Source organism: Taeniopygia guttata, chromosome 32 (assembly GCF_048771995.1).
Source record: "Taeniopygia guttata chromosome 32, bTaeGut7.mat, whole genome shotgun sequence".
NCBI classification, from domain to species: Eukaryota; Metazoa; Chordata; class Aves; order Passeriformes; family Estrildidae; genus Taeniopygia; species Taeniopygia guttata.
Window position 1 is genome coordinate 4,071,699 of NC_133057.1, and position 10,558 is coordinate 4,082,256.

The window sequence follows — 10,558 nt, forward strand, 5'->3', positions numbered from 1 at the left end:
CCTTTCAGGAGGGGCCGGAAGATCAGCTGGGACCATCAGCTCTCGCTGCCACAGCGGCTCTCTCCAGGTGGATCCTCATCTCTGGCCACGGGGGAATACCAGTGCTGGGAGACAGCAGCAGCTCGTGAGCATCTCGCTCTGGCAGCCGCTGAGGAGGTGGCACATGTCCTGCTCTCCTGCTCTCCTCCACAACAGGGAATTGATGGGAAAGTTTAGGCACAGCTCTGAGCACAAAAGCAGCATGGCCTGGGCATGGGAAGAGTGGGGCAAAGCAGACAGGAGCCTTCTCTAGCTGACCGCTGGTTTCTGGTTTCTCTGCCCAGAGTGCCAAGATCTTATCAGGTGGTGTTTATCCATGCACTTCTTGGACAGACCTTCATTAGAAGACCTGTTCTGTGAACCTTGGATACAGGATATTCACCTGCCATAGAAGAAGGGAGAGAGCCACATGCACACTTTGCTCCAGGGCCCTGGTAAGTTACAGGTCCACACATGCCCTGGCAATCAGAAGCAAGGAAACCCAGACTTTTTTCCCTGCCTGTATCAATGCACTGGGATCTTTGGGTGGGAACACACAGCCCTTGTGCTGCAGCTGAGCTGCTCTGCCCAGCACTGGTGGCTGCCATCCGAGCTGGTTTTGCGTGTCCTGCTTCCCTGACAGCTGGGGCCCTGGGCAGAACCCTGACAGCCTGGTCTGACCCCCAGGGAAGGAGAAGGAGCCCCTGGAGAAGCTGTACCAGCTGGGGCTGCTGCTGCTGGAGACAGTGAGGATGACATCAAGGATGACAAACTCTTCCTCAAGTTGGCCACTGGCAGCTGAAGATGATGGACTTCTGGCACTGTCTTCAAAGCCTGGCTCCACAGCAAATTCGCAGATGAGTCCACAGCCGGGGAAATGCTCCCAGATTTGGGCATTGCTCAGACTGGCTGGGAACAAAAGGTTCCCCCTGTGCTGGGGCAGATGCAACTTCAGTCGCTGCCCAGCTGCTTTTTGGCAGGGCTGGGGGCACGGGCTTGGGTGGATACAAAATGGGAGTGGGCTCCTGGCCCTGCCAACAGCCCCCAGCACCCAGCATGGCCTGGGCTGGGGCTGGGGCTGGGGCTGGGGCAGCCAGCCTGACACAAACAAACCTCCATGGTGGGAGCAGAGGTGGGACTCCAGAACCTGTGCAGGGGCTGCTTTGCTTTGCAGGCAAGGAAGGGCTTGGGCTGCTCCACTGCCCTTGTTTGCTTTGGGATCACTGTTATTTTGGGGGGCAGTGCAGGAGGGAAGAGAGAAAGTGTGGGCTTCTCTCCCCTTTGGGTGGGATTTTCCCTAGCATGTAGGGGTTGGGCCTTCCTCAGGCCCTTGACAGAGATAAAGAGTTTTTTTCTTGTTTCCCTTTGTCTCCAATCTCTTTTCAACAGTTTGTTGTTTGTTTTTCTAGAGGAAGCGTTCTATGTAAGGTCCAGTCGGGATTGGGAAGTGCCTGGGAGCAGCTGCAGCGTGGATGGGCCGTGCCCTTGGAGAAGGCTGAGGACATCGTTTGGGACCAGCTTTTCTCCCAGCGGAGGATGGCGTGAGGTGAGTCCCCGTCTGCTTGGCATGGTGGGATCAGAGCTTTTGGGAGACAGCAACAAGCACAAGGAGTCTCTTGCTCTGGGCAGCTGCTGAGGGGCTGGATGTGCCGTGGCTGGCTGCAGGCTGGGAATGTCCTGCCCTCCTGCTCTGCTCCCAAAGGCAGCAGTGATGGGCAGCTCTGGGCACAGCTCTGGGCACAGCCAGCATGGCCTGGGCTCTGTGGGCAGCTGGGACAAGGGGACAGCAGCCTTCAGCTGACGGGCAGTTTCTGGTTTCTCTCCTTGCAGCCGGGCTCTGCGGGTGCTGAGGCTGCTCTGGGCTCTGCCAGGGCTCTGCTGGGCTCTGCCCCGGGCACAGCTGGGCTGGCTCTGCCCTCACATTGCTCTGACAGCTTTGCATCAGACAAGCCTATTCCGAGCACAGTGCCTGAGCTTTCTGCTTTGGCAGGTGAGTGAGACTCCCCTGCAGGCCAGGAGATTGCAGCTGGGGACACACATCCAATTGGCAAGGACCCAAACTCTTCACTGTCCCAGCTGAACCCCTGAATCTCCACAGGAATGCCTGGATCTCCACTATTCATTCTTCATTTCTTTTTGGCTGGAATCGTGCAGTTGCACTTTCTTCCTCCTTTAGACGTGCCACGAGTGGCCAAAGCTGGCAAGTGAGCCGTGTTCCTGAGGCAGTGCAGTCTGGAGCTGATGGATGGAGAATTGCCCTTCCCACTTCCAAACCAGAGCAAAAAGCCGTAAGTGGGATTTTTCATCTGTAAGAAACCCCTGACAATTTCAGAGGGAATGTGCAGCTCATTCACAGAGTGAGAAGGAAGGTCATCTTCTAAAAGATTTGGGGTTTGACAGAGTTGAGATTCCCAGTCCTGCCTGGAGCTCGAAGGGCCCCAATCAATTTCCTATTGCTTTGACCACAATTTAAAATAACAATGTTGGAAACAAACCCCAAAAACTGTAAAAAAGGCTGTTGAGGTCAGTAAGATGGATCCATGCCATCAGCACATTTACAATGTAAATAACTGAGTTCTCTTTTTAAAAAGATCATTTACCTCTTAATGCAAAGTTACAGAAGTTGTTTCACTAGCACTTGGATTTTACTTGTATCTTTTACAATTCATCTAATTGTTTGTTTTTTTTTTTCTTTACCTTTTTTTTTTCTTTAAATAGAGGTCCTGGCCCTCTTCCAGCCAAAGGGGAAAGGGCCCCACCAAGCCTTGTTACCCACAGACAACATGATAAAGCTGAACAATAAAGGACCTTGGAGCATTATACTGTAATTAAAAAGGTGCCAGCTCCATGGACAACAGAATTATTGTTCCTAACTTGAATGAGATTGAGCAAAAAGAATGAAGAATGGTGTCACTAAAGTACTACTGACGTTTGCCAAAACACTTCCAGAGTTTCACCAAGAGATCAGTCATCAAAATGTTTTGGAAATTTAAAGACCAAGGTAGCCAAAGCACTCAGTGTCACTAATTGCTGGGTATGTTCTCAGCTGAAGTTGGGAGGAATGGGGTTCCCTTGGAGGGCCCACCCTGTGGGGTGGCCAGAACTCTGTCAATGGGCTCTGCCTCGTAACAGAGTCAATGAAGGGACAGTTACAGAAACCTGTGCTGTGGGACACGGGAATACAACGATCCGTGTGACAGGATTCACTCAGATTTCCCGTCAGGAGAAACCAAACCCTGTTATAGTTATAGAGGCTACAGTGTCAGAAGATTTCTGTGCTTTACCATCACTCCCAATGTCAATAGAACTTGGGGTGCTGCAGCTGGTCAGTGTCAGTGTCTCACCACTCCCAGCTGCAGGGCCCCCATTTAGGGTCCTTCAGCAACGACCACACTGAAGAGTTAGGACCCAGAGAACATTTTCCACCCAAAGAGTGCCTTGGGTTTCAGAAAGTAAAAGATTCTGGTTCACCCTGTGCCCCATGTGCGCTGCCCCGTCCCGTGGAGTTTACATGAATGAGCTGAATGGATTATTAGAAGAGGTAGTAAATGATACTGTTAAAATGTCCAATAGCACATTGGATTATTAGAAGAGGTAGCAAATGATACTGTTAAAATGTCCAATAGCACATCCTACGAGCTCCAACAAACAAAAATGGGGACTCCAGAGAACCGCATGGCCTTGGATTATCTGCTTGCTGGCCAAGGAGGAACCTGGGCTATCAGGAGACGGGGATGTTGCACTGCTAGCAGTGATGGGTTTGAAGGCCAACAGTCAGGAATCACCTTGACAGAAAGAGCAGTAGAAGAGTGGCAGAAAGAAGAAAATTCTTCTTGGTGGGATTGGCTTCGTGGCTGCCAAATTAGAGGCTGCTGTGAAATGCATTCGTGGCAGTGCCTGTCATCATTGCAATGTGTGCACTTGGTGAGTTGCTGTGACACTTTGTGCTGGGAAGTGGAGTATTGGGACCTTTCTTAAAAGAGACAGTCTCAAGAAAAGAGAGGCATTTGATAAATAACAGAAAATAGAAACTATTTAGGTATGTTTAAAAGGAACGTGAATAGCTCTGAGTAATGAACTTAAACTGCACTGAATTGTAGAACAAGAGGAGATGCCTTTATGCCTAATACCTAAATCTAAGCTGTGTTACTGAAAGAATTATTACAAAGGTTGTAGTTGATTGTAGGTCTCAGGACCGATCAAAGTACCAAGGCCTGAACAGGTTGTGATCAAGGCCTGAACAGGCCCTGAGGCAAAGCTCACCTCTAGATGAACCTCCCAAGCAAATGTTGTATTTGTATCCACTCACTAACGAAGCATGATTAACAACAGGATCAATGTATGTGTTCCTTGATAAAACATGTCCTAGTTTAGGGCAAATTTGGGGAAAACCCTCTGAAAGGAGCCCCCAGGAAATAAACCCCCACGGCCCCTCCCCACCCACCTGGTTCAGGGAAAAATTTCCTCTGAGAGAGAAGTGGAAAAGAACCTGTTTATTCAACGAACAAAGCACTCCCCAGCACCAAAACAATTAACAACACCAGATGACAACAAAACTCGGGTCTGGACGCTGGGGATTGCTCTCCAGCACTGGGAATGGCTGCTGCAGATCACCAAATGCAGGCTCCTGGTGTTCCTTGGTGTTTCCCAGATCCCAGTCCAGAGCAGGTTGGATGGTATTCAGGAAGAGGAAAGGAAAAAGCAACAGTCCACGGAAAGAATTGGACTGCTTAGCTAACCTAACTAGGAAGCAAAGGCAAAAGCAGAAGCAAGCAAAGCAAGCAAGCCAAGCAAGCAAGCAAAGCCAAAGCCAGCCAGGCAGCACCAGCCTTTTCTAGACAGCAGACCATGGGGGGAGGTGAACCAGATGATAACAAGGCAAAACAAACCTTCACTTTCAGAGTCAGTTCTTAAAGCACAGAACATAATATCAAATGTAAACAGAACACTCGACTGGAGATACAAACACCATAACGTCACTCTAGGACAATATTTCTGTATTTAGAAACAGACAAGGCCCCATCTGGCCTTGTTTGGGGGTGAAGGATGAAAGTCAACTCCCTTGGTTCCTCCTTCAGCCCTGGCCAGGCTTTGGGAGAAAGCAGTCAGGAGAATGAAAGCAGATGTTCTCGCAGTGGCAGTGATGCCAGCTTGTTTGTTTAACACTGTAAAAGCTGGGTCCTCTCACAGCTTTGGGCTTGGAGCCTCATTGCCTGCAGAGGTGGAGGCACCTGCAGGAATTCCCAGTATCTGGGAGTGGCTCTCCAGTCCTTGGCTTCCCCCAGCTGATATGTGGCTGTGGATGATGGTAAAGCCTGAGGCTAACTGGTGATGGATCTTTCCTTAATCACTCCAGGCAATCTCTGGTAGCAATGACTGGATGCATTGCTGAGCTTCTTTTGTAATGCTTTGCTAATGATGATGTGCTTTGCTGAGCTTATCCTTTTGTAATTCTTTGCAGCTGTGCATGATATAAATGACACAATTCCTTCAGTTGGTGTCTGTCTTTGGTGCTGACCCTGCCCACTGGTGAAACAGGGCCCCCTCCAGCCTAAGTGTTACCTAGGAAGAGAAAAGCCATCACTCCAAATGTCCCCCCTTCCTCCTTGTTCCCCCCACTTTATACCCTGAGCATGATGCCCTATGGTCTGGGGTATCCCCGGGGTCAGTGGGGGTCACCTGTCCTGGCTGTGTCCCCTCCCAGTCTCCCCCGCAGCCCCAGCCCCTCTCCAGCGTGGCCAGAGGAGGGGCAGGCCTGGCTTTGGCTCAGTGGGAGCTCAGCAAGAACAAAAGCATCTCTGTGTGCCCAGCCCTGTGCTCAGCACCCGGCCCAGCAGCAGCGTCTCAGTGCCAGGGTCTGTGCCATCAGTCCCTGCCAGGGGTTTCCATGGCACCTGCCAGGCCAGGTGACCCAGGTGTGGTGTCCCAGTGAGGGCTGCCATGCAAACAGTGCCCAGCACTGCCCCTTTCTGTCTGCCTGACCTGGCCTTGGCCCTGGCCCTGCTGTTTGCTGCAGGTTCCGCGGCGCCTGACCGGCCCGCGCGGCACAGGGCAGGCGGCCACGGCACAGACCCACAGCAAGGGCTCCCCTCTGGCTCTGGGCAGTGACACCAGCCCTGAGCAATGGGCTGGCGCACTGGGGTCAGTGCAGTGTCCATGGCAGCAGTCCCTTGCAATGCCCAGTGCAGGTTGGGATGATGATCCACCCTCACAGCCGGCCCAGGGCAGGTGTGCGGTGCCCTTCCCCACAGCCTGTCTGCACAGAAGCACTTCCAGGGCTCTCTGCATTTCCCTTCCCTCCCTCTTGAGTCACTCACACACCTCCCAACGACCCACTGGGAGCTTTGAGCTGCAAGGAGTGCAAAGCTGGTCTGTCCTTCAGGAGTGGCTCTAATTATGCCCTGAGCCAACTCTGCATTTGTGTTCATTGCAGATCTTCCTGTGTGTCTACATCATTCCTTGCAGGGCTCTGCCTTGGGGAAGGGGAACCTCCTTGGAGGTACCTGGGGCTTGGCACACACTTGAGGAGTGTGTCTGTTTTAAATGGGGAAGCTTAAGAGTTTTAGATTGCTTCAAAAAATAAAAGAAGAAAACCCCTCTTTGCCTGAGCGCAGCCAGTTCTCCAAGCACAGCAGGTCCCAGGTGACTGAGCAGAGACAGGACGGGCTTGGGCTATGTGGGGCAAGGTTGTCCACACTGCCTCAGACCTCCAGGCAAAGCTTCTCTGACTAGGCCAGACATCCTCAGGAGAGTCCCTGGGCCAATATCAGTCGCTGAATGCTGCAGTCACCTCTGCTCTAAATAGAACAGTCATAAAATATACTCTTCAAAGAGGAATGTGGATTTATTGGAAGCTCTTGCAAATAGTTTTCCATCAGTATTGTAGGAAACCTTCCTAATGGACTGCACTAGAGCAGAGGGAAATCAGGGCAGAGCCATGGTTTGTCAGGACTTGCTTGATCCCAATGAGCCCCGTGGTGCATTTAGAGCTGAGCCCTGGAAGCTCAGGGCCTGAGAGGAGATTGCGCCAACCTAACCAGGAGTCAAAATCCGAGGAAAAACCCAAAGTGTCTCAAAGCATGAATGGGTCCCCTGAGGTCCATCCACACAGACCACTCATGGACTTGTTGGAGGAGAGAATTGGAGGCCAGGATGGCACAAACCTCTCAGAGACTCAGTGTGGGAAGGAAAAAGGGAATTACTTTACAAGAACTGCAGTACCTTGAAGCATTAATGAGCCCCACTGAGTGTTGTTCCTGACAAAGAATCTCCAGGGACTAATTCCAGCAGATAATTGCAGGCCATGGTTGCACAAACCTCTCAGGGACTCCAAGGCAAAAGCCCAAGTCCTTTGAAGAACCTGCAGTCCCTGGGAGCATGAAGGAGGGCCCAGGGCCATTCCTGACCAAGGCTCCCCAGGGCCTCTTCCCAGCAGCTCCCTGAGGCCAGGAGTGCAGGGAGGCAGAGGCTCTGTGTAGGCAGCTCAGCTGCTGAGCAGAGCCTGGGCTGGCTGGAGGCAGCAGAAAGGCCAAGGCCTGAGCCCCAGCCCCAGGGAAGGCAGATCCTGTCCCTCCCCGCCTGCTCAGGGCTCTGCCGGGAGCACTGGCATAGGGAGGGATGCTGAGGGCAGGACAAGGGATGACAGTGCCCAGCCTGGCTGGGGCTGTGCCAGGAGGCCCCAGTGCCTCAGGACAAGGTGTCTCCTCCTCACAGCCCTTGGTGGCAAGACGCTGCTGTGCCCCAGGGCACCAAGGCCTGGCTTCTCCTGGCCACTGCCAGCCTTGCCAGGGCCCTTGGCCATGTCCAGCACAGCTTGTCCTGCGCTGTCCCACAGCTGCTGCTGTGTCCCTGCAGGCTGCACACTCCCATCTCGCTGCCCCCCGGGCCCTGCCCTGCCATTGCCAGCCCTGCCCTGCCCCTGCCATGCCCAGGGCATGTCTGCAATTCCCCCAGGCAATGGGTGGGGATGGGCAAGTGTTCCTGAGGGCACAGGGAGGGGACAGCTGGGCTGGACTGACCCAAGGGATCTCTCATTCTATGCAATGTCATGGTCAGCAATAAACTGAGGGAAAGGAAGGTAAGGGAGTTCTGAGGTAAAAACAATTTAGCAGCATTAGAAATTACTGAGAAAACATAAATTGAGAGACATCAGAAAGTGATATACCGATCATAGTTACAATGAATTGGGCAAAAATCTTTTCCACATTTACATTTAAGATAAAGGGTACAAAATTATCATAAAGACATTCTGTATCGAGGAGGAAAGCGGGATTCATGATGTGATGCTTGTGATCTTCAAGTTCTAGAGAGCAGAAGCAGGCAGCGAACAGCGATGTGGTTTCTCCAATTTGATTATTTGATTGCGAAGTTGGCATATCATTGTGGGAAGTAATTAGAGAGGGTGATCTTTCCTTCTATAAGATATAACTCAATCCAAGAAGTTATTTCCAAATTATTACAAGCAATGGGAAAAACTTGTATTAAAATAATAAGGGAACTTTGGGCAAGGTACATTTAGGAGATGGGACAAAGGAGTGAACCTGGGCACCACCGTTTCACGGGAAAGAAAACAGCGGAGCCCTGGTCCGGGTCTCCAACTCCACTCCCTTTGAAAGGCCCCCCCACCCCCCCCAGCAAAAAGGAAAGCTCTCTTACAAAGGAAGGTCCTCTAATGGAGGGGCCCCTCCGGCAATCCCTCCCATCAGAGGGGGGCCAGAAGAAGGACTGAGGGATTAATCCAAACTCACCTCCCCCCCAATATGGGCTGGCCCACTGCAGGATGGTGCAGGGCCATTGGGGGAGGGGAGGGGCTGGCAATGAAACGTGGGCGGAAGAGAAGGGTTATGGTGGGAAAATGGGGTCCCTGTAGCGTGGCCAGTGCCATCTTGGGAGGGGGTGCTGGGTGCACTGCATCTCGCCCGGGGAGGCACGGCCAATGCCACCCCTAAGGGAGGATAACAGTGTCCGGCAGGGCACTTGGGGCGGCTCGGCCACTGCCATCCCCAAGGGAGAAGGTTTGGGGAATTGCAGGGAAAAAGGAACGGGGGGCTTCGCAGAAGCCGAGAGCGAAATCTACAGGAGAGGGGCCCAACGCGGCTGGAAGCCGACGAAATGCGTGGATGTGAAGGGCCTCTCTTAGCATGTTAACAATTCTCCCATAGCTGATGTGTCACCGTTTACAATTCTGTCCCATTGGTGTCCTTTCGACCCCCCCTGCCCCCATAGCCTAGAATAGGGAGGAGAGGGTAGAAAAGGCAGCTTTCCGAGAAAGAGAAGGAGCTTTCCAGTATGAGTTACCCCAAAAAAGACCAAGCGAGTTTGCGTCCTCATCGGAAAAGAAAAAGATTCCTGGCTGCCAGGGACATGCAAGCCTACAGCCCCCGTCTGGGCGTGGACAGTGGTTAAAACTCAAAAGAAAAATAAAGGTAGCCCAGCCACCCGCCAGGAATCCAACCCTGCTCAGACCCACTTACCCTCCGGGCTCGGGCGGTGAAATCTCTATCTCTCTCCTCGGTGATGGAAAATCACGCTGAACTGAGGACGTTTTCTTTTGCGGTTTGGCTCTTCTAGAAGCCTGGGTGTTCCTGTTAACCAGGGCTCATCCCTGAAACCCTGGTTTCGGCCACTGTCAGCCTCTAGTAGTCTCTATGCATGTGTGGTCGCCTGATGCACCATTCTCGGGGCTCAGGCTCAGCCGTGACCCACTGCCAAACCTCCTTCTTCTGTCTTCGGGTAAGCCTGCCCCTGCAAACCCCTGAAGCCTGGCACCCCTGCGGCGTGGCTCTGCTGCTGGCGCGGGCAGAGAGCGCAGCAGTGCAGACAGAAGAGTGTCCAGAAGCTTCAGTTTTGTTTTCCGCCCGGCAAATCAGCTCCGCTTAGTGTGGGGCAGAGCTCTCAGGATGGCAGCCTTCCTCTCTCCCTCTTTCACAAGACGAAGGAAAGAACCTTCCTCTGCTACCATTTGTTGCCTTGCAAAGCCAGACTGGGTGGGTGCCGGCCAACGCGCGAGAGGAGCGGGGGGAGTCGGCCGCCACTTTCCCCTGGGCTCTGCAGGCTCAGTCTCAGCGCAGGGACAGACAGATGGCAGACACGGGACTCGGGTGCATACACGTGTTTATTGTGGGTGCGTGCTTCCCGAGACAACCGGGGCACCGGCAGGGTATCTGATATATCCCCCGAACTGGGGGAAGGGGCGGAAACGGAACCGTGGCCAATGAGGATAAGGCGGGGGTGGGGAAACCTCCCCAAGAAAGCAGGAGACCCCGGGGACGGGGCTGGGATGGGAAAGGCGGGGGGGGGTGGAGGGAGCAGACCGTGTGGTGAGGGGGAGGGGGAAGGCAGGGTCGCAGCACAAAAGGGCACCGCATGGTAGTGGGGGCTGGAAGGAGAAGGAATGGAGGGGGAAAGAAAAAAAATTACAACTCCCACACTGGTGTGTGCCTCAAATGAGGATATACTTACCCACGTGCTTGACCTAACGACCAGTGCGTTGATTGCTGCAGGGTTTGATCTCCAGGCAAAGATTCAACAGATGCCACCC

At 53.0% G+C, this 10,558-nt stretch overlaps 1 long non-coding RNA gene across 2 annotated transcripts; it reads left to right on the forward strand.

Annotated features, from left to right (window-relative positions):
• The first annotated feature begins 666 nt into the window (after positions 1-666).
• Positions 667-2,878, forward strand: LOC140681193 (uncharacterized). 2 transcript variants are annotated; one of them, XR_012052427.1, is made up of 4 exons: positions 667-1,564; positions 1,849-2,008; positions 2,195-2,306; positions 2,737-2,878. It is a non-coding gene; the product is annotated as an uncharacterized lncRNA (long non-coding RNA). The 2 variants fall into 2 exon arrangements; XR_012052428.1 differs by lacking the exon at positions 1,849-2,008.
• Positions 2,879-10,558: the final 7,680 nt, after the last annotated feature.